General features: G+C 37.8%; 2 long non-coding RNA genes across 2 annotated transcripts in view; one reads left to right on the top strand and one right to left on the bottom strand.

Moving 5' to 3' along the window:
* Positions 1 to 6,351: 6,351 nt before the first annotated feature.
* On the bottom strand, positions 6,352 to 9,280 carry LOC111265925 (uncharacterized). The gene is made up of 3 exons (XR_002683757.2): positions 9,198 to 9,280; positions 8,594 to 8,661; positions 6,352 to 8,299 (listed from the first exon to the last, which is right to left on the bottom strand). It is a non-coding gene; the product is annotated as an uncharacterized LOC111265925 (long non-coding RNA).
* Positions 9,281 to 10,295: 1,015 nt separating this feature from the next.
* LOC147752751 (uncharacterized) overlaps positions 10,296 to 25,531 on the top strand; it is an 18,028-nt gene continuing 2,792 nt past the window's right edge. The window contains exon 1 of the long non-coding RNA XR_015313247.1: positions 10,296 to 10,381. This is a non-coding gene — a long non-coding RNA (uncharacterized LOC147752751). The remainder of the gene's footprint in view (positions 10,382 to 25,531) is intronic.

Here is a 25,531-nt window from a genome sequence, read left to right as displayed (position 1 = left end):
TGCCTACTTGAGCGTATCTAAATCATATTGGGACGCTGATGAAGCTTGTTTTTGTAAGCTGATGTACATACTGTGTAATTGCGGTATTTTATAATCTAGACGCTCAGAGGACGTAGCTGCGATTTACAAATTCAGCACGATGTCTTGAAAGAGTTCTTCGAAAGAATGATATGAGTTAGCCATTATGAGAGACAACGCCGGATTGGGATCACCAAACTTCACGTATTTACGAAAATTCATCCAAAACTAGACGCAGTGGCGTAGATAGAAGGAAGAGGTGGCCAATTTTGATGGCGCTGTTGTCAAAGTGAGGATTTACTAAATAACAAAGTAATATTCATAAAAATTATCTTAATGTGTTCTTATGATACAAACATATGCTCTATCCCACTTGTTAACTTTTTTTTTTTTTACTAGACTACTGTAAAATAAACATTACCGCACTTTTTCTTTGTTTTTTTTCTATTTAAAATGGAAAGCGGCAAATTTTTGAAAAAAAATAGCTATTATAATAAATTAATAAGACGCTAATCCGATACACATTGGGTGCCGACTGCTATGGTGTACTTTAGTTGATTCGAAAATGTAGTGCATACCAAGTACGAAAGATACAATAATTGTCAAGAGCAGCTTTTGATACCTAAGATTAAGCTAGAAAAACGATGACATGGCCTGTGATTTACGACTCTGCCTTGTTTCAACGAGTCAATTCAAGTCGTCTTGAACGATAGATTTCCGCACGGTGAACACGCCTTAACTAACACAGGACGAACATATTCTATGCGAAATATTTTACAATAGAAAGATGAATAACAACGTATCCCTTGTTAGTGGTACATGCTTACCATACTAGTACGGATTATATAGGGAGGGGCGGCTTTACATAATCCAAGGTTTGCTTAACGCTGTCGTAAAAAACGAACGGTTCCACAGGAGAAAAACTGCTTACCGTTAAAATCACTCTCATAATGTAGCTTTAATGGACTCACTTAAATGTACTTGTTTTTCACATAATGTCAACAAAAAACATTTATCCTATTTGCCACTTAACCGTACTAGCTGGGGTTATATAGGCTGCTAATAATTTCGCGCGAAGAAATGAGTGATTTAAAAAAGCTAAAGGAACTAAGCTTCTTATTTTCGTAGAAAGAACTATGAATTATTATGTCTAGAAAAGTCGATGTTTTTTAGTAATTTACTGTTAAATTAGGCAGGCCAAAGATTATGATTTGTGCTTCGTAGATGCGCGTCAGGTTCTGCTGCGGAGTGTGAAATCAGGTTTCGATAAGTTGTGTATTTTTTTTGTGTATCCACAAATGGTATTTGATTTGACAAGTATTCTGTATGAACAGTGCGCCATACCAATAAGGTCAGTTGTTCAATTAATCATTGAAGGCAACCGCATACGACGCGCTGTTGACAACGAGACTGTGCAAACTACGATACCTCAACTCAACTTGTTACACATGTGCACATCCCTGTTAAGCTGAGACTTATCTCTCTGTTTAATTTCATTATAAAACTAGCATCAATAGATGTAGTTTTAGTATCTAGTATCGATACCTAAAATGCCACCATCTCACCCTACCCGTAGAGGCCCCAGGGTGATCGTATAACGTAACTCGTCGCAATACCTTTTTTGAAACGTAACTTGCTTTTAGCGTCCTGGGTTAATAAAAAGAAGTTATTATTTCGTTTCTTTATCGTTTAACAAAGATTTGATAACCGACACTTAGTTGACACTCACCTTCGAAAACTTGCTTAAATAAAGATCTAATAATGAGAATTGTGCTAAATTTCTGGTCCGTGTACATATCAAACATTGTAAAGATGAATATTATAAATTTTAATCAGCGTTCTCTTCACAAAAAAATCACTCTTACTTATTAAAGATGTTGCATTGTTGTATGTTGCAAAGATGGTTTTATGAAAAATCATGGAAATCCGGGCATCCGTCCGGATTCCCATGATTTTTAATATAATTTTCCTTATTATTTTCATAAATTTCTTATTATTGAAAATTATTTTCATAAATCGATTTTCCTTCATAGCCATTTCGCATATATATATATAATATATATATCATGAGTGTTTTATGGTTAAGTTACGGTTTACAGCTCATACCGTGGTCGACTTGCATGCGACTTAAACCCTCTGTTCCAAGTGTCTGTGTTTTAGAAAAATCCATTTTTATCCTTTTCGGACATTTCCAAAAAATCATATCAGCATTTTCTCAGTTCCCAGTTGAATACACCGGGACACAAGGTATTTAGACAGCCATAATATGTATAAATTATAAGGCGGTTTAAAGCTATGGATGATGCAACAAATATGTAGTTCTTTTGTCAAAATCAGCGTAGACACACACTTTGCTGCTTTACAGAAAATTAATGAAAAAAAAAAAAAAAGAACGATGAAAATAGTAATCCATATATCTGTTCAGTCTTACTGTATTTGGAAAAATGCAGTAAACAGTTTTTCGTCGAATAAACAGCATTCTTATGGTTAACAACGAAAAACGTTTCTTTTTTTTTTGTTGTAGGAGAAAAAACCTCTTTGAGACTGCTTTGTTTGACATGCTTGTTGGTATATGCCCATAATTTATTCATATAGGACCGACATTGGTTTGGATTCACGAATACCTAGTTTTTTTAAATATCTATTGCTGGTGATTCTAAAGGCGTTGATCCTCGTTGTCGATTTGATTGCAAAATGAGAAAGAAAATTTCGGACGATATATACAATACGGTATCTTCACTGAGGATATTCGCATTCAGTTTCGTCTTTGCGTGAAAAGTATGCAATGTTCTTTTTAAAAAGTTGGCTCAGCAAAAAAAACATTGTGGTCGCTCCTACATTTGATTAGTTATGTGACTCTACGTCTCTGTTTCTTGCTTTTTTTTTGTTTCTGGCATCAAAGTTCGCGCGATTGAGCCTGTCATTATTAACAGCACTGTCTTTCCGGCTTACTCACCGGAGCTTAGAAGCTCCGCCACTTCGCACTTCGCTGCTTTTTACGTCACCGTTTGTGTTTTCCTCTTGAGAAAATCTATTTTATATACTTAATATTATCGTAAGAAGGTAATAATATGACCCAATGTAGATATAAGTTGTGTAAAGCATGCACACAGTAGTTGTTACTATATGCATACAATTACAATAACATTTTCCTCTAAAAATATTCTCTGAATGAAAATGAAGCACAGCAAGACACTCGTTAACATTAGATTCTCCAATTTACGGATTATAATAAGAGGCCAAACTCTCGAATCTATCAAACATCTATTACTCTGAAATATTCTAAAATGAAAGCAAATGAGTTAATCTGTAATACCTATTTTAAATGACACCCTGTTAATTTTGAGTAAGCCGTAAAACTCTGCCCGGACAATTATTTTTCGTTCAATCTAATATCTTCCTTGTGACTTGTTTGTTGCGTATCGTATTCATGGCAAAAAAATTCTCAACAGAAGTTCTCACGTCTCAAAAAATCAGTGAATATTTCCAAAAGGGTTGAATTTAATCTGAAAATATGTCTACATTAACCTCATCAGAAAGCATTGACGTCCACAGTAGAATGAACGTACTTACAACAAAAAAGCGAATCTCCGGCTAGACATAAATGGCAGTAAATTAGTGATTCGGCTACACAAGTCTTCAGATTATCCATTTAATTGGTGAAAGGAAAGAGATTTAGAGAAGCTTAGGCTGGCATATGTGCTCCTTTAAGTCTCCTTGAATGAAATATGAAAACATACAAAAGCGATCGCTAGATAATTATATGGTCACAGTGTATTTAGGTGATATCAGTTTTCCAATGCTTACGAATACATGATCATGTTTTGATTACTCTGATCGTATGTCTAAAACCCAAAAGAAAAGTGTCTCCTGCAAGCTTGTAGCTTTTCATTAGAAAAGCTCTTTCGTCGTTCATTCGGCTGTATCTAATAATTCGGTTATGTAATCACCTTCATGTCTGGATTACATTGAAAACAAAGGGCAAGTTTGTTTCAAATAAGATATTCCAAGTGGATGGGGGACACATCTCCACTACGTTCCACAGCTACTTGCTTTCCCATAGTTTCCTCTTACTTCCCATGGTAAATATAATCCGCAAGTTTATTTTAGATAATTTTTTTGCTTTAATGAAATCCTTAGCTTATCGGTCTTGTTTTTTTTTGTGCAGCGAAATGCTTATCACTGCACAAAGTTGCGTTATGCTGATATTTTAGAAAATGCGAACAATGCAAGTACGTGCAACATTTAAAACGGTATCGTGAGTAGCGCGTACACTTCTTGTAATTAACTTGAAGACAGACAGTTAACCAAAAAGTGCTGGCATCGAACGCTTTGACGAGTTGCTTCTCAGTCTGTCTCTAGGTACGCCAATGTCTAATCTAAACTTATAGGAACGATCCGTCTGATCATAGCCATAGTCATATTTACTGCAAGCTCCGACTAAAGCTCACGTTATTCTTATACCCTTTAGAAAGCTGATATCATGACTTAAATATTAAAATGAAGATGAGGATGTACTCCCTGTTTCTACGGATCGTCATTATCTACTCGTATACCTAACGTGGCTTTAAATACGATAGTGGTCCGGAAACCACAGCCGTCGTAATTATGCTAGCACCTGTTTGTCTAAATTAGTCTTGACAAAACTTGGACGAAAAATGGTTTTAGCGCTCCATGTATCAACAGGAAATCCATCGTCGGCGATTAAGAAACCACCGGTTATGAGTTCAATGCACAGGTTACGCACTACATCTTCACTGGTCAGAAATAACCCACGTATACAGTTGTCGCCTTTTAGAAGTATCTATCAACGAAAAAGAAATTCGTTTCTCGCTCTCTAATGGAACCCGTTGTGTCAATCGATCTATGTATTTTTGTGATTCATACAAATTTTGAAATTCTTATAATATTGTTAAATAGATCTAGTCGTCTTGAACCCTACAGGCTAAACAAATGAATACAGGCAGTCCAATATAGGGTTCAAAAAGCTTTCTGATACAATCGAAACATTACGCTGTAATATCGTATTATTTCATCTGATGATTTCACCAAAGTTATCATTCGAAAGAAGGTAGCTTTTGAAGTAACATTAGTCTTGCCATGCGAAGTCTCATGCCAAGGACCGTCAAGGTCATGACTCGTTAAAATAAACCTACCAGCAGCCAATAGAAAGGGTACTATCTTATATTCGGCTGAACGTAATGAATGTTACCTGATACTGTTGTACACCTTGCATATACGAGACTCTTAAAAACGAATCTACCGGATTTTGAAATTTAATAACTTTTGAACTAGAATGACCACTAGAGGTATTTTCATTTATGTTTTACACACTTGTTTGACAGCTTCTGGATGACTATATATTGCGTTCTCGTATATAACTTCTCTATCTATAGGTGTCGAGGCAAATGGATAGTGGGATATGCTAGCCAACTAATTGCATTTTGCAATATATAGAGCTCCGTAACCGCTCGGACTTGGATCGGAGCAGCAGGCGGTTAAGGCCAACATTGGATATTTGTTGGCTTGATCCAGGAAGTAATTTAGGCATTACGATGAGGTCTGAAGTTGTCATCAAGTAACCAAGGTGCGTGTTTTCCATAGCCGAGCCAACGGTTCATGAGTCTTTTAAACAACTCAAGATAGCAGGCTGCAGTCATGGTTTAGTGTTCGGCGATTTTCTCATCGTAGAGAATGCTCCTGATGCCCTCTGCAAATACTACCATTATCTTACGGCCGGACTTACTGCCACCGAGTTAGACCGGCTGTAGACACTGAATCATGTCCCGTCTATGGGCACCGTATGCTCTAGGTGGGTTTTTTGATGATCTAAGTTCCACGAATCGTATGTGGAATACACTTGTGCGTTTGCGACTAACGCAAAGCCAATTCACGGGTGATATATTTTCTACTATATTCTATCTATATTATCGCATTTCCGGTGTTCAGCTTATAGTTTTGCAACACGTTAAATGTAAAGTGTCAACAAAGCCCTTAGACTTCTTGTCTTTTGGATCCCTACATTTGGTTACCTCTTCATTAGCCTTCAATTTCCGTTCTTGACAGACTTGCACGATTCACGCACTATGCTTTTGCGTAAGAGCTCCTTGTCGAACGTTTTCACCAATCTTCGATAAAAGTTAATCGGTTTTTACTTACAAGTTTTCAGAAGATAAAGCACTCGTAAATTTCGTCTTGCAACAATGTGCAATTATCAAATTATTTCATTTTAAGATCCCTTGGATTTTTGGTGACAACCTAATATGATTACCAAAGAAAATGTGACAATATGTATGTGCGTATATTATTATCATTTCATCAGTGTTACCTTCCAATCATTACAAATACTTGTTCCAAAAATGCATTACTAGCTTATTATATAGTGTGTATAGCCCCACGCATCAAAGCAAGATCGGGCCTTCAGTGCAGAAAGCAGCATTCCTATAAATATTTTTACAGAAAATCTTCCTGTCATTCCAAAGGAACAGCGGTACTTATTTCGATCTTACGATCGTAATACTATTGACAGAGCTTTTCCAACGTTATCCATTGATTTTAGCCGGCGACGCAGCCCTCCGTTTCCAGTAGATGGGAACGATAATAAGAAGAAACTCACTTTAGACGCATCTATTTATGAAGACGAAAAAGACGAAGAGTGAAACTTTCGAACAGAATCAGCGGTAGCTTGTAATAGCAGGCTGCGTCTGCTCCACCGAAGTACCAGCCCAGCAGATTGGTCGTCAAACAGGTGTAGTCCATAGCGATCTGTGCCAGCGACGAGTTTGCCACTATGTGCTAAGACTCGTCAGCGATTTCAGATGGAGATCTACTGAAGATGAAATTCAATGCAGATTTTGATCCCAGGATAAAAAATATTCCGTTTTGGCTTCGTACTGTGTTACTAAAAAGAAAAACTAAGTTGACGAAGCAGTTTGCATTATGGTTAGGAAAAAATAGAAGCCTGTGGTCTGTACAATGGCTTGCTTTCATTATCGACACCCATGTCTGAAAGCTTTCGGATGAATTTTTACACTATACCCACAGTCTTTTCTGCGTAACTTTCCGTTTAATAACCATATTATGATTATGGACGCTCATGATTTATTTCAAAATAGTTTTCTAGAAGTCAATCCACGCTAGATGTGTAACTGTGATTTAACTTCATAACTATATAAACATTTATCGGATGTGTTTAGAAGCACTAGGACAATTAAACCGCAACGTACGGCCTGCCTATTCATTTACAATATGTAATGTACTAAAATTTGGGATAGACAATAATTAAAATATGCCATTAACACAATGCATTTTTGTTAGTTTTTAATACTTAAATATATATATATATATATATATATATATATATATATGAATTGATAGCTATATATCTTATCGATACGAGCTGCTGTCGTCTACAAAACGCTTGTCTGGTTTCGGTACTTTAGCGATTTATCTGCTAAACTCATAAACCGGTAGTAGGGCTTTGCCACAAATGATATTTCAGTAGCAGTGGCACGTCTTAGCGTTCTCTCAAAGACACAGCAGCAGTTGAGTCGATGGGGCCACTACTGCGCACCAACACGAACCTAACATATGTGTAGAATACCTTTCTGGCTTTTCTATGTTTCGAGATTTACGTCCGGTATCGCCGTTAGGCATTCCATCAGACGTGCTGGGACTCAACACGAAACGCAGTCTGTCTGTGTCCGGGGTCGGACCTAGACCACAACGTGTCCTTAAGATTAGCAGGCAAACAGTTACCCTCTAAGCTATCACGAGGATACCTTTCTAGCCCACATGTACACTTGCGTGACCAACAGCGTTTGATACGAACGCGGCTTATTTTAAATCGCCATATATTTTATGTAACTCCGGTATTCTGCCCCGTACATGTAACAGTTCACGTTTGGACTTGATTAAAACATATCGATCTCTGGATAAAGACATCAAACATGTGCCACACTGCTGCAACGTTTTTGAATATCCTGCTATATATTATGTTTCGGTTTCGTTGTTTTTTTCTCCCAGTGTAATTCATAATCTGTTGCTAAGAGTGTTACGTTATACCGGTGCAGTCTCTGCACGATAGCCAGTGTCAAGTTGTTTCTGCTTGGAGGGATGCTTCGTTGACAAGCAGACGAGGTGTCATAAGTGAAATCTGCTCTGGTGCCGTCGATACGATGAGGAAACAGTCATAACGGATTTGGCTGACTACGGCGTATGGCTATATGCAGAAACCACATTTGAAGTTAAACGTGGCACTGGCGTTACCCGAGCTGTCCACCTGCCAATAAACCGCATCAGTCGCCTAAGATCCCCCGAACAGACCAGACGTGAGCCGTGAGCTCGCTACTGGTTCATCACGATGTTGTTAAGAAGAAGGTGTGGAAGAGCGTAGTAGAATAGGTAAATCATTTGCACCGGCATACTGGTTGTCGGACGACGAGACCAACGTATTTGTTTTTATGTAACTATTACTTTGTCCGCTCCAACAAGCGGAATGCCAGCGTTTTAAAGAGAGAATGTATTTTAACGGCAAACATCTGTGCAATAAAACGTCTATCCAGTAAAAGCTTACCTCAAGTAAACCCGCGGTGGTCAAATCTCTGGCTAGGTTGACATACAACACAGATTAAACTTACGTTCCTGCAAAGGTGTTTTACTGTATCAAGTTTTGGTTTTCTTCTCGTCTGTCTCATTAACTTCAGTACGTTACTATTTCTACTTTTTTGAATGAGTCTAATTTCCGCAACATTTGTGGAAAAAAAGATTAATAGAAATGAAAAGAAATAGAGCAGTCGCAGAAATACAGAACTCTTAATTATTTAACGTAGAAAGAACCGACGCGCGTTTTTTAAGGTACATACAATTTCGAGTATTACCAACTGTCTATATGATATTGTCTATAATACGTACCAGATAGATCTAATACATTTGTGCGTGCGCACATATATATGCTTATCCACAATATATGTGGATAAGAGCAGTACATAAAGTGTATTAAAAAAACCTAAAATCTATACGTATCTAGTGATTCAAGTTTGCATGTGAAAATAAACTTCATGGCAATGACCTGAGCCAGTAAATGGCAATATGCCCCTGTACTTCTGAAGGTTACCCAGCATTGCTAGCCTAGGCTAGAAAGTTTCGTCTGTAGCAAGAAGCTGTTTAATCCCTCTTACCTTCTTTGTGCATGTAGAACGACAGCGATGTACGCAAGCAAAAGCATACGCGCGGCTTTTCCTTGTCCGGTTCAACATTCGATCGCTACGTTCGCAAACGTAGTCGTGTCATTCAGTGCAGAAAGACATACGAGACAGGAAAGGGCCGTGTGCCCTTTCCTGACGGGCGGATCAAGCTTCACCAGCTGCTATTACTGCTGCTGGTGTGTGTGCTCGTGGCTCTGATGGTGGTAGAGGCTGCAGTCGAACAGTAGCAAAAGGAAAAGCACTGCCGGGATATCGGCCTGTCTGTGTTGTTGGCCGATGACAAGCTGGTTTTGTAATCAATGCAACGCTTACTCTATGAATCGATTAAATAGAATCGAAACAGAGGTACCAGTCAAAGTGACTATATGATTAGTTGTACTCAAAACGATGAACGTGTCAACGACTAAGTGATGTGTTTTTAAAAAGGATACATTCAATGTGTTTACGCTGCCAATGAACGTCAGGAACGCGTGCATTATCAGTTACCTCTGGATTACATTTACTACTACTAAGTGCATGTGTGTATCTAAATTCATGAGATAGTAACGGTATACGATGAGTTTGTGCTAAGGGATCGATACTAGGGGTGCTTTGGGCCCCTTTCGCGATTGGCTATTTAGAACAATTGTAAGAACGGGATCGACTCCTACCGCATAGTGCGCAGAGAGCTGTAAGGCTGCTCCGCGCCGCCGTCCAGCTGACACGATTGCCCCGTACGAGGTTCACGCGGACTACCGCGCACCGCAGGACTATCTTCGATATGAGTCAAGCTCAAAGAAAGCAGCTCTTCAAGAGAGTGCTCACGATGCACGAAAAACTGCCAGTGACCAAACGGCATCCTGGCCAACTGGAGTCGATACTGGTACGGGAGTGTCTGCCGCTATTTCTGGCTGTTCATATACGTCATCGTCGGCTGCATCAGCCCGAAGTACTTTAGATGCATCCCCTCTTGACATTCTCAAGACCTTTGAAACGCTTCGTAGTCCATCTAGACGCCGGCGTGAACTTAAGCGGCGCCTCAGGAAGTGGCTTCAATTGAGTTTGCCGCGTTGTCTCCGACCAGCGGTGCGTGGTGAACGAGGTACTGTTCTAGCGAACGCTGTTTTCTATTGGTATCAGCCACCTAGTCCAGCTGTTAAACGATTTCCCCTTCTCAAGTAAGTTGAGTAGCTGGTTTTAGGAAAAGCAGTGTAACGTCCTGCAAGGGCTGGTTGTTTGTTACGTATTTTCCCAGAAAACGCTGAGCTGCAATATTCGCTACTCCATCACATGGAAGATTCCTTTTTGCAGACGCAGCTTTTTAAATGCGCTTACAAAGCATACATGCATTAAGCATACACAGTATTTTTCTGGGCTGACTGCATAATTTTTTCGACTTTTACAATCTTTTGTGAAAATTAAAAATTTAATCCACAGATAATCCTACTTTGCTTATCATACTATTTTCCTTGTTTAAGATATTAAGTGTTTAAGATATGGATATTGAACAATTTCTTAGGTCGTCATAAAGAATTTTACGGCTTATTTTCTTTGTAAGCCTTGCTGTAGCTACGTGTATAAGGTACTATTGTATGCAACTGATTTACAATGTTAAATATCGAACGTATAAATAATGTGCCACTTAGCCAATAAGGAAAGAAGTTAGTAATTATTAAGGTGACCCATAAAAATGTCCTATTTTTAGTTATACAGCTGATATGGAAACCTGAGGAATGTGATAATAAGCCGGTCTCTTAGCTATTGCCATTAACAGTTAAAGGTTCTAACTAGACGACATCGAATCGTTTACTTGAAGGTCGACTATGAGATTATGACTACATACATTCGATCATTGATTTTGGCCTTATCATAAGCCAGAGGCTCACGGCCATCAATTCAGACGCTAGTTGAACCACATTAGAGGCATATATACATTATATATATGTAGTTTATCAAGTAACCGTTCCACGGAACACCGTAAAATTTTAAATAGCGACAAAAATGTTAATTGGCTAGATAAGTTTATCATTAAAATGGACTATCATACATAGCTGAAAAGTTTATACATGGCGAATGGTTGGTTTTTATGGAGACTGTTTGCAAGTAACTCAAATGTACGCAGTTTCTTTGTATATCGTAATGCACCTTATCACACATATAGTATGGCATATGTAGCGGCTAGAATCGAACGAATGAGGCTACTCTAGCAGTGCAAACCGCTGTGTCGACGTATTTGTCTTGGAAAAGTTAGAATTTGCACTTTTGCGCGAGATTGAATTGCACGTCTAACAGTGACCCAGATACTTTTGGAACAGCAGGACCCTTACCATCGGACATTTAATTCAAATAGCTCGTCACAGATATTTTTCTATTAGCTCAAATGTGCTTAGAGCAATGTGGCCTAATCATTCAGGTCAGTTAGACCTCCGGATCGCGTTTACTGGTTTTGAATAAATTAAAGGTTAAATTAAAGAATGCATTAAAATTTTGCAATATTTATTTACTATGGGATTGTTTCGGCTTTTACCGACGTTCATCCATGCCGCTGGCCATACCAGTTATTGGTCTTAATTTAATAACAGCAGTACTGCCATTATGGAAAGAGGGAAATCGTGGTCCCGAATTGAACTAGTCGAGGTACACAAATAGACGCTGTCCGCTTAAATAATAATAATTATCTGCTCAGTGTTAGATTCGGCCAAATCGTTCTAGCTGAACTGTGAATTAGTCGGCGTCTTGAATTAAATATATCTGCGTGTGCTAATTAGTATTTATAGTGGATATCATATCCATATTTATTATGACTAGTTTTAGACGAAGCCGCGACCTCTGCGGATCCGCTCTGCTTATATAGTTCACGACTCATGAAACGTTAGAGCTTATTATCTATCCCATCTTGTACGACGTCACAACACTATATTCCAAGTTAATGATAATTTCAAGCTAGATGTACTCTTAGGCCTTCAATACATTTCATGCGTGCAAATAGAAAAAAGTATGCTAATCTTTGCTGATCTAGACCAAAATGGCCGCTGGCCTTTAACAAGATCTTTCCGCAGAGGAGCCCTGTATTTTTATGCGCCCCTTGTCGCTTCGTGTTGCCATGATGCGCGACTGCGTGGGATACATTGGGTACGTTGGCTTGCTTTCTTCAGAAGTGGAAAACGCCGTTTTGGCCGGCGATAGCCCCGTATCAATGTCGTCAGCATGAGTAAGCACAGGAATTGTTTATATTCAACAGGCTCAAAGAACATATCCAAATTTTCATACCATACTCAGCAGTTTCAGTCATTTCTGGGGATGCGGACTGGAGCAGCAAAGAAGGTTTGGCAAGGTTTTGTTCACATAATTACTATGAAAATTAATTTTGCTCATATTGTCCCACCAAAAAAAACATTGAACCATAAGTATGAGTCCGAATACAGTGGGGAGGGGCGTAATAGGTCAATAATGTAAGGAAACTTGTATAACTTCGTTCATTATACATTGAAACGCCTCTCAATAAGGAGGACTATTGATGTGACTTTCTCAAGTACTTAGCAATTGGTCTCTGAAGCGGTGGTTGATTATTAGTTGATGCACACCAAAAATGGTTGGAACGTGTCGCCGACGTGAAAGCAAGCACCTACAACAACCACTTAACAGTCCGCTAAGCTTATCTTGGACATATCCTGCAGAGGGCATATATCGTCCCTGCACCGTTTTCAAATTATAACGGATCGTTAATAGTTTGGTAGGCTTGTCATGTTCTCCGTTTAGACCCTTCGCTGCCCAAACTCATTTATAAAGGACGAGACAAAGGAGGCGTTGGCTATACTGCTATTGGCAGTAATACAAAAGCAATCCTTGCTGACAAGCGAGTCAAACGTCACCATCATTGGTATATCGGGTGGGCCGGAAGGGAGTGGTTCAGCTCTTATGCCTTCATCGCTTGCTTCATTGTTGGTGTTACTGCCAACGGCCAAACTACACTAAGACGTCGATCAGCTGGTTAAGAGCGTGACAGTCGCGTGTGAATGCGATGCGTGATATCATGCGTGAGCGAAGTGTGATGATCTATCGCGTGGCCATATTAACGCTGTAAACGGTAAACCTCGTAAAGCTATTAGGCAAATAATTGGCAATGAACTAAGATTTAGGGTAGTCATGTTATCAAATTACTGCAATTAAATTATATATCATTTTGAATTCAACACCAAAACTATGTTCGGTAACAAGTGAACCCCAGCCTTCCTGTGTTAAACATTTTTCAGATATGAGCATTAGGGTACAGCAGAAGTAGAGGACATACAGCAGTATTATTAAGTGCGTGCTTATTTAGACATCGCTCATAGCGCTATTAAGAACGGGATTAATACATAATGGCATGAAACGCCAAGAATTTTGGAATGAAATGAAGCCATACAAGCGGGACAAGTACCACCGTTCTTTCGCGTATTCTAACCGGGGCATATATTTAACTAGATTTTTATAGATATGATAGTTCCGTTTGAGATCTGATTAGAAACGCGTGCATAACTATGATAGCCATATTCTCTGCCTCAGGATATCTTTCGCTCGAATGTGTGCGCAGTGAAAAACAAACATCACTTGTTGTCCAGCGGTTGCGTAAGTCCAGTAAAGTTGATTCGAAAATTATTTACTGACTGTATTGAGATTCGCGGTAAAAGTTACACTGGGACCTTTTACAGCATAAAGTTAAGGTTGGTGAAACATTGAATGCATTAGCTGGAATCCCTGTACATAGAAACCATCAAGGAATCGAATATGGGATCGGCTGTAAGAAAAATGTTCTATGCAAAGAAGAATGTAGGTGGCGACCTTTTTTTTTTATTCTGAGTTAGATGTTATACGCCCAGTGCAAATAATGGTCCTCACCTTTTAGCTTTCGGAGTGGCACCCTCTGCTATTAGAAAACATTTATTCTAAAGCGAGTCAAGTTATTTGCTCGTTTACTGAGTTGGGCCCAGTAAAGGTTCCCTGACTGTGTCGCAAAAGCGATTTTTACTAAGCCCTATTTTAGAATTACAAGTTAATTAATCTATATACCATAAAGCAACGACGACCGCTAATGATTGTTAACAGTTATGACAGAAATGTAAAGCATACAAACAAATGTATGAACAAGATCCTTTTTTTTTGGAGATCAATTTGAATAAATGTCAACAACGATTATAGAGTAGTACCATATGATGTTGTGTGTTTAGTACTTTCGAAAAGTACTTACGAAATTCGTCATAACGAAGAGCTGATGTCGAAGGCAGATTTTATAGTAGGATAAATACAGAACTGAAAAACCAATTTTCGCCTAATGGTAATCTACGATTAACATCAAATGTCTTTATTATTTAAGTTATTTAATTAATTAAAAGGCCCGAGATGAACTGAAGTCATTTGGTGGTTGATATGAAGTTCTTAGGGTTGGACGTCCTTTATTTTTCCATACTAAGTCCTAAGTGAGTAGCACAAATATTATCGATACAGCGTATACACTTCATTAGTGGAAATGACAGCTATGTTTCATGTCATCGTTGATATTATTTGAAGTCCACTTATATCAAAAATAAACCGGGAGCGCCCGGTAGGATTGTTTATTGTTTACTGTTTTGCTTTTAAGTGGATTCTGTAATTTCATTCGGTCGTTCTGTTTCGTGACTGTGTTTAACATTGTTGTCATATGGTAAAAATATCACGCGACAAAGCACGTCGGTGCTTCGTTGCCATTTTATTTGTGTACTAATTAACTAGAAACAGATATGTGTATTTTAAGTGTAAGAGTGTAGTTTAAAAAAAACAATCTGGAAATTCATACAACTTGTGCTTAACAGAGAAGTAATTACGTTTTTATAGAAAACAAAAGTGAAATAGATATTGTTAGTAGTAAATCGATTAAACTAGATTTGAAGTCGATAGGATAGAATAATTGTGTTTCCGAAAACGTGGTGCTATCCACCTTTTAAGTCGAGGACATTTGTGTCAATGTCTGTAGCTCTTTAAAGTAGTATTGCTGATATTCTGATAATATTTAGAAGAAAAGAAATTGTTATAACATGGTATGGTTGAGTTGCAAAAGCTTCCTTTTGATGCCGTCTTGAATATTGAGAAGCGTTGTGATTCATGAGACCTACGTCATTGAATATTCTTATTTTATACCACCTACTCTTCCAACTTTATTTTTCCAACGGAAATGAGCCCGGCCTCCTGTATCCGGTGATCATCAACCAACGGTGGAGATCGGCGCGGAGAGGAACAAGAGAAACGCCAAGCGCATACTTTTGGTAGTGGTGTTTTCAGTACAAAATCGCGTACCAAAAACCAAACTTAGACCATAAAAAGGCAAAGAGAATCAAATAATTGTCTAAAAAGACAACACCACAACTATCACCATCACAATAACTAGATTAGCAGACCAACTACAATAATAACCATTACCAACCGATAGGTCATCTAAAAAGACTGCAGAATCAAATTATTTGATTAATTTTACGTTTATTTTTCGTAGCATCTAAATTTATTGAAATTTTGAAAGCGGCACTCCGTTTTATTATAGCTTTATGTGTAGGAATAAGAAATAAGCATCTCAGTGGTCTTTTTATAAGCTAAACCTGCTGTTGAAGAGAAGAAAACATGCGAAAGAACATGCGTGTACATATGTGCCATCGTTTGCGTGCTTGCTCGTTTTTCAAACTTGATGCATTTTATAGCACCACAAATCAGTCGATCGAGGTAATGACGCTGTCTGGATCGTTGGTTCGAAGCACCTGGAGTGCTTTGCCATAGTAAACTTGAGCAACAAGTATACGATCGTTTAAAGCGCAGGATTTTTACAGCAAAACATTAAACCAGGGATTAAAAATACAAAAAAAATGGATGAAAGGCGTGGTCACCATATAATCAGCTTCTTAGAATATCCTCAGCTTTGCTGAAGAAGATATTAGAGGAGTCCAACAAAATCCACACTGGCTTCAATGTTCTAGTGAGACAGGTTTTTTATGTTACACCAAAGCGACGGTTTAAAAAGCTTACTCATACAGAAAGGACCGCCGGAGACTAAAAGGTACAAAACTGTTTAATTCCTGCATAGCTTTAAGTATTTTTGCCTAGGGAGGTCCAGCCTTGATTGACTATAGCATTCAACAAAAGGGTGCGGCATCTTCATCTTAAGCCTCTTATTATTCCAATTATATCTAGGCGTAATAATAGGCGTAACCTGATTGCCACATTTAGATCCAACTAATAAGTCCATTAGGGTGTATTTATAGTTTGTTAAGTAGGGTATTTAAATGTTGCTTCATATTACTGGCTGTCAGCTCCGAACGAAGCTCGGGCTCGAAGCTCACGTATCCCTATGTTTTGTAGGCAATCACACCACTACTGCACTACCGTGGGTACTAAAATTCTGGCTTGTTAGAAGTTTGTATCTGAAATCTTTAGCGAACGAACTTTGCCCTACTACTGATACCAAAATAACGACAAAGTTATAAGAATTATTTAAAGTCAGGAAAATACCATAAACAATTATTACGGCTTCGGTTTCGCTATACCAGTAAATATAAAGGCCTGTTTAGTTTACTCATAGTCTAAAAGCAGTCCCACAACTGAGTCAGGCGGAAATGATAATTTTTTTTACTGTTTTATTACTTGTGTTTGCTTTCATTTCGCGTATTGATATTATCAAATCTATTCTGATTCGCTTGCTCCGAGGATAAAACTTCCCTGTTTGATCGCTCACCTTTGAACGGAGCTCCTGTCAAGCAATAAAATGGCTAAATTACTCCTTTAGTATCCTGCTTTTCTAGCTAATTCTGCTTATCGAACCGGCCTGATTGCAGATCAAAATAAAGACTGCTAGTTCTTAAGATCCCACCCGCCATACATCCTGGGGAAACATTCGTTCAATCATTACCAAAGTAAAAAGCGCACTCGAATAGTCAGTCAACTGCTTGCCAACCCGATAGGGTCGACTTCAATAAGCATTGTTTATGATATTTAGAGGATTGCATTACCTGTACCATGAATCGTTACGCGCCATCTAGAAAAAAAAGTACGAATTTCTCGAAGGGCTCACCAAAACGTGCATTTTCGATCTAGGTAAATTTAGAGATATTTGTAGTGTCTAAACACCGAAATAAAAACTATACGATCGTTTCGGTTAGCAGTGCTTCCTGGAATACAGCTAGCTTTCATAAAGGAAGTAATGACATAAGAAACGCTTTTTAATATCGTTTGTGGCAACAGACCGTAGCAAAAAAATACGATTAAAGCATGTAGGCCAGTATGCGAAACAAGGAAAATACGATCTGTTTAAATTGTTGCTATCTAAAATGGAAGCATGTTATATTTAAAATGTTTCATTGATAAACAAATACCTTGGTCCCTTTTTCATTTAGCTTGTAGGAGGCAAGAGGGGAGGCATTGCAGCACTTAATGCAAGGCCTGTAAGTAAAGTTTAGAGAACCTGCCTAGGACCGCCTTAGCAGCATACTAACTATTTGAAACTGCAAAAACGAAGTATTTGATTCTTCAAATCATTAATGGTTCATACAAGATTTTCAATTTCATTTAAGATCTGTTAACACATTGCCTGTGGGAGATTAATAGCAGATATTTGAGGAAAAAGAGTGCTTTCGGGATTTGTGCTCTTATTGAAAGCCATGGATCCATGAAATATTTGACGAAAGAATAAGATATTATAGTTAAAATATGAGGTACAGCGTTACTTGTATGTACCAGACGTATTTATAATATTAAATGTGAGCAGCACACGATGCTTTATTAAAAGAAAACTATCAGGTATTTATTTAAAGCTAGGTTCTTACAAGGCAATCGCAAATCATGCTATGCCGATAAGACCTATACGTTTACCATTAAACGTAAATTAAAAAAAGCTGGAAGCTTACCGCGTATATAATACTCGTCATCGTCGTTTCTTAGTCAGTTAATCCGTGACATAGAAAAAGCAGCAGTGTCAAATGTTCTGTGTCAGTTCTGCGACCTATAAATATGGCTAAATAGTAGCAATATCGGAATGTTTGAATCTAACTGAATGTAGAAGCAATGAGAGCTCATATAATTTTACCTGGATCATTTTTGATAAAATTTGGCAAAACGAAATTTATATTTTTTCTGACATTTCGTCGTGATATGTACAATCACAAATACAGATATTTTATGGTTGATTGTCTGCCACCACCATTTGTGTATATCTGAAGTGGGTTTTTTTATTGAATGCCATCCCTGCCACTCGAATTAGCGTTGGCAAAACCTTCATGTTCGAAGACCCGAGGTAATACAGTAAGGAGACGATGCGCTTTATTCATGGACGAACTTGAATGGTAATATGGGGACCATGACTGGCCGGTTAGCTAGCTATTCATTTAATAAGTCAGTGGCTTATTCACATGAAGAAAAGAGACGGCAAAGTTGTCACCGATGCTTTAATCGAATTATGAGTTTATCGTAAGATGTTTTCTTTGTCGGCAGTTGCACTGAGCTGATTCGGGAAGCAAAATTTTGCTTGTTTTACGGCACGAGCAGTTGCCTTCGATGGGCTGTTAACGAAACACCTGGGTTATGTGTTGCAGCGGGTGTTTTACCCTTGTACGAGTTACAGAAGAATCACACTGGCCTTTATTAGTGCCGAAAAAGCATTATCACATCGTTTGCGAGGAGCTCATTTTCTTGTTCGATAGATAATGTGCTATAATCCTACAAGTGAACGAAGGTATGATATAACCATTAGTATGGCAGTGCAACGGTTCCAATAACAAAAACCTGGTTATGAACAAATATCAAGAGTGCAAGACATGGCACATACTTGTAATCTCCAGAAATAGGCATAACCTATAAAAATAAAAATTAGTATCTATAACAGCATTTTTGGCACGTATTTTATGAATAATTAGCATCATAACGTATCCCCAGTAAATTTCTTGTTCTTATACATTATAACTTAGCTTATATAGTGATGTATGTCGTTTTGCCATATAATGCGTTCAATATTCTGAATTATACCCCAGCATTTTTGTTATTGAATGTTAGCGATTGCAATTTGCTTAATATGCATAAATACTGCAGCACCGCTTGAAACAGCTGGCTCCCACCACAAGACAAAGCGTAACAATGTCCGGTTTCGGACTTAAACCTCCACGAGTTCCTAAGTTTTTTAAGCAAACATGTTACCAATACACTGTGACGAAAAGAAAGTCTTGAGATTAACATTTACAGACATTCGTGACAGGTTTAATGCCGAGATATGATTACTAGTTTTGAAAGCGACCTCCTTCAGATTAAAACTTGTCTGAGTTTTACTGGTCTGCAATTTCTCGGATGTGCGTATGCTATACCGTGTTGTTAGCAGCCAATTTCTCATGTACGCTTGTTGCTGACTTTCTTATTATCGGTCTTTAACCGAAACGTATGCGATCTTTAACTTTTATTAAGGAAATATTACATATGGAGGACACACATAATATTCTGAGCGCCAATGCGGTTGTTGGTATTGCTGAACAGAAATCACTTTTTCGGCGGAACTCCAAGCATTGTTGCTTACTGCCGTGGTCTGTCTGCCCCCCGGTAGAATTATGCATCCGCTGATTGTTCCGAGATTTATTGTAACAGCTAGAGGTTTGTACTCCTGCTGTCATCGCCGCTGTCAAGAAAACGATTTGGTTTCTCGTCAGTCGTATTCTGCCAATTCAGTTCTAATTACATGTTGCCTGTGGTCGCAGTTGTGGAACTACATTCCCTAGTCAACCAGTTCTATTTTCCGCTAATAGTAATTTTTGAGATTTTATCATTTTCGGTTAACACATTAGTTTAATATACAATACCATACGTATGGGAAATCGGATGTGCATTTCATTTCAGTCTTTAGGCCATGGATAAAAATAACCCATCATTGTACCTTTAACACACAGACAAATGCATTCGATGGTATGTAGTAGACATATAGACCAACAACCATTAGACTTTTACAGTAATCATTGGGGCGTCTTTGTTAAACCGAATGTGCTAGATCTATCAGATCAATAATAAGCGTACAATAACGAGTTTACAAACAGTTTAGTTTTACACGGTTAACCTAACTGATTTTTGTGCAAAAATTCACAGCTCAACCCAACGTTATTGGCTTAATCCTATTAAATTAAAGCCCATTATTTGAATTTGGTTTTGTGAGTTTTATCAATAGTTATAAACTTTACTTGCAGACTGGTGCAGCTTATAATAATCCTATATTCTTTAACCACCAACAGATACTTCCAATGGTAAACCATTATGGATTTTGCATGGACAAAATGTCCTGCGATAAGTGGATCTGGACATTGCAGAACCGTTGTGCCTAAATATTCATGAGTACAGAACGAGACCAAAGCGGCACTAGTACATACACCTAGTGATGATACTGACCACAGTACCAAGTAGCCTAGGGATGACTGTTAAACGACTCTAGCGTTCGATGTAGCATCATCGCGATATGGTGCTCAAAGCGGACCACAATTGTGTGGTAGATGATCTACCCTGTTTAAAGGTACTAACCTATCCTGAAACATGTCAACCCGTCTTCCCTGCAAATCGTTTTATTGACAAGGCGATAGGAAAAGAAAACAACTACGTGAGCGATGTTTCGCGGAAATATGCCATGTTTTTTTTACCTACTTGGACGTGAGTGTCTATCGAGAATACAGACAACCAGGAACTTTCAGGTACAACCAGAAAGAGAAGAAGGCTAGCTTTTTCTAGGTGGTTCGGAGGTAATTTTACTATCTTCACTGACATCGAACCGCGTCGATAGACCTAGATGACATAGACGCAACTTGTCCAGTTGATCTTTCACTTGGTTAACGTTCCAAAATGACTTTTCTAACAATGAAAAATATCGCAGATTTGCTTACAAATAAAACAGCGATTAATGGTGCTAAACACTGGAGATTTCGACAACTAATACTTGATTTTGTTCAAAAACCATTTTCAGCAAGAACATCTGAAACATTTGCGCTTTGCGCGTATCAGTCTTTCAGTTGAGAGAGAACCACTGCAAATCGGAGACATTTGTACCATCCAGGATGCCAGTGACTTATGGGCTTTTTGGCTATTGCGTAAAGTTCTGAATAGTTTGGGCTGTTTATTAAGACTTATATTAATAAAGTTCAGTTTATGCATACTTGGCGTGATTATGGACTTCCCTGGATTATCCTGATGCCTACTCTATGGTTGAGACGTTGTATGAGGATAAGTTATGGGCATAAGAAGGCAACCTTTCAAGCCATTTCAAAGGTTTACAAGGATCGAGATACAGTACCGTAGGTACTTTTCTGGGGTCTAGTTGTGGTAGCAGTTTAAGTTGAAGCAAATTATGTATTACTAGGAAGCATAAATTATAACTTTGATTATATTATCGAAATAATCACTAATTTACAAAATTGATGTGAATCCACTATTACTGTTGGTGAATAGAGAAGAACAATTTTTATAATAATTTCCTTGAACTGCATACGTTATACTTATCCACGCATTTAGCAGAGTAAAAACAAAGAAATGACTAGCGTTTCATCGTGTATTCTGTCTGTTAGTGTGTGATATTGGGCTGATATTGACTAACGAAAGTCGCGTTATTATGACCTAGAATTCAAAACTTGTTCTGGCACTTAAGACAATATCAGAGTGAACCATATCGTGCACGTTGGAAATACGCTCTAAACTGATACGGTACCTCTACACCACGCACTACGAGTATCTAAATTAATAAAAACGCATTTGTAAAATAATGTTAAAATAATTTATAATGATAAAAGAGACTGTAATCTGGGACGGTTCTGCCCGTTTCACGAAAATATGACTTTTACTTAACTGGCCTTGATGTACTGAGATTTCAGAGTGATTTTTTTGGATGACAGCATGTTGCATGTGCAAAGGCTACATGGTGCATTTCAGTCAGAGGATGAAATACGTTCCCGTAGTCACACATCGTATTTGAAATACTTCTATCTATAATTAGTAGTGAACACAATATGCAGCCTTCTCATTTTAAATATGAAATTAATCATGGTAATTTGAATCTGGAAAGCGCGCTAGAAATAGATTTTTCATAGTGATAGTTGTGGTTTAATGTGAGCTGTGGGCTTTAAATTTTATTTATCTCGCATGCGTCGTGTTACCACGACTGTGGGTTGGAAGGGTGCTGGTTATTACCTTTATTAGACGACCTATTATATTGTATTAAACCATCAGTTTTAATGTAAAGATTAACATGCTAAATTAACATGGTCAACCCAGCCCGAACTTTTGGCATTATTGGATTTGTAGTTTCAGTGAACATAAATTGCGATTCAGTAAATTCACTATGTATTTTTGGTACACTTTTTTGTTGTGTTCATCGTGTATGGATTTTTAGAGGGGAACTAGTATTCGAAAAACCGGTAGTTTGTTGCCTCTACATATATAGCACAGTATGCACCATTATCATAATTTCTTTCACGGGTGATTTTTTTTTGCCTAAACTGCTTGATAACGCTCAACACTAGATACTTGCAGCTACTCCTCAAGCTCGAAGTTTCATGGCATTTTCAGCGTTAAACCTGTTATCACTGCTGCAACCTAATTATTTATCCATTTCCTGCTTCGGCTATCAATATGCTTCTCCTAAGTGGAGTTAGCGTTCCCCACTCGCTACCCGTCATTTCTATTGTAGTTTCTTCATTCGACAACGAAGATGATGACACCACTGATGATGACAACGTCGTCGACGACAATGCAGACTACGGTGCTATTCAGTTAAACTCCTTAGAGTAATACGTACACACGCTAGTAGAAAACAGAAGTAAAAACGAATGGCCTATAACAACATCACCACCGTCCGTCTAAGGCTACCTAGCGTTAAGCCTCTGATATCAGCACTGGTTATCAACCTTGTCTCTATAGCAAAACGAGTTAGGAGGAACTGGGATGAGAGAACTAAGCCGTGTATAGTCATCTAGTGGGGCAGTGATTGCTACCGTCTTTCCTCTTTTTCTACTTATTTCTTCGTTTTTCTTTCACTAGCATTCCTACTGCAGTGTTATTACGTCCGTACGAACGAAGCATACTTATTGGCATGCGTCAGCCAGGAGTAGACAGGAAGCGTCTCAGAAGCAATAGCTGCAGCACAGAAACGGAAGGAGGAGCGCGGTATCAACAGTCGTAACTTTGAGTAGTCGAAATAGTGGATTGCTACTATTACTTCCAACACACACATATACCATAAACCGAACATATTGACACTGCGATCACGACAATAGGAACAATGCCTCTGTTAAAGTTGTCAAAAAAGAACGACAGATTATACCAAAAAATTATTTACAATAACAAGATGCCTTACTTTACAAAAACAGTTTTAAATTCGTCCTCCTTTGAAAAACAGTAATTGACGAAAAAGAAAAAAGTGGTAATAAGGAACGCTATTCGGCAACCGCATCCATACGGATTTACGTAACTCAGTCATAACGACTGTGACGTGATAGACGAACGGCGGGCATTGGGATCTTTAAAAATATGAAGAAAATCTAACCTTCCTGTCACTTGTCTGTAGGCCTCTGTTATACTTGTCCTCGCCGAGTACCTTGCAATGATTTTTCTTCCTGATGATGACGTAGATTTTTTCTTCAAGTTCCATCTGTCTGTAACGGGTACTTTCTTCAATTATGGTTGAATATTTGTCTGATATATTGTGTCTTTTTTTGTTGTTCAAGTTGTTTTTTAAAAATTGTTGTCTTTCGTCTATGCTTGTTATTTAGTGGATGGCAATGTTAAATAAATTTAGACACGGCATTAAGTGTAAACACGTTATTTAATAGTGTGCCACTATTATTTGTTGACTACAAATAAAGAAAGCGGCGTTGTATTTACAGCCCTATAAACTAATTTATGTAACATCTGAGTCCACGTATTTTACTTCATTAAGGTATTCATTCACGTATTTTACTTCAGAAAGGTTATACTAGTAAGATTAGAGTCAATAATTACCTAAAGTAGCTTCCTTATTTAAACTATTTAAAATATTCCTGTTGCTGTAGCTAATCGTAAAAATGAACGAGTTGCGCCATTTTTATGTAACGAAACTAACTGATCAGCGTGATCAATTGTATTTTATCCAGCAATTTTTTGTTTGATCCAGATATATGTAGTAATACGGGGGAAACAAGAATTTCGCCTTTCATTGATGTTGAAGGGCGATTGCACATCTTATTATTAATATCATCTGATTCGAAGTTTAAGAACTTCGAATCAGATAATATTATTAATGTGAATATTTACATCTAATGATGTGTACTATTTTATTTATAAACCTCAATACAAGCTATTTAATCCGCGACCGGACATTAATCAAGCACTATGCACTCATAGGATGAACGAGGTTGCTTTACACAGCGTTTTATGAAATGAATCTACATCTATAAATCTTTTTCTAAAATCTGAAATTTAAATCTTCGAAGAAACAATAAAGCTCAGTCAACGAAGTGTTTTTTTTTATTAAATCATGGCGCATACATATTAACCTTACTAGAAAAGTTGTTGAAATTTATAAAAATAACTGGCTTGGCAGCTATTACTTAAAGAACAATATAAGAACAACAGCGAGAAATACTCGCTCGATTAAAAAACTTTCCCTATGCACATTTCAGGATAGGTTATCGAAAACAACTAGAAATTGAACGGTAGCATATGTATAATTTTTAATTTATTGAGTGAGATGTATTTTCGCCGGAAATCTAAGTATACTCATGTAAATCCAAAGCTTTACTTTTTCATTTGATTCCGCTAATGAGACAAACGAAATGCTGGACAAACAAGATTTCATTGGATTAGGTACTAGCCTAATATTTTTTCGGTACAGTTTGGTATTTGGTTTCAATTATATTCTTTTGGCTAAACTTATGTCGTAAGTTTCAAACGTTATTTCGTAACGTTCAATTTATTAAGTTAACTGGTTCATTGTATTCTCACGCTATTTGTTGAGCATGCCTATTTAAACGTGAGTGTTGAGAACGGTTTGATTGACCTATCGGCTCTATTGTGTGACCAGTACAATCGCTCAAGTTAGCAAATTAAATATTTTGGAGAAATAAGAATGTCTCCACTACAAAACTCCCATTATTGCTTTCTAAATTTCTGTTGAAAGTGTTTTCCATTGACGCCATCTTCATTGATATTAGTTTTTCGTCATCATTTTTTTTTTTCATATTTTTCTCGTCATTTTATATCAGTTTATTGACCGTAGTGTGCGTATTCATTATCTGGCTATAGAGATTCGTCAGATCTGAATATTCACTGGAATTAATAGGATCGCGACT

The sequence above is a fragment of the Varroa jacobsoni genome, unplaced genomic scaffold, assembly GCF_002532875.2.
Source record: "Varroa jacobsoni isolate VJ856 unplaced genomic scaffold, vjacob_1.0 scaffold_1027, whole genome shotgun sequence".
Taxonomy (NCBI): domain Eukaryota; kingdom Metazoa; phylum Arthropoda; class Arachnida; order Mesostigmata; family Varroidae; genus Varroa; species Varroa jacobsoni.
The sequence above is the reverse complement of the archived record's forward strand: the minus strand, read 5'-3'. Positions and strand labels throughout refer to the sequence as shown.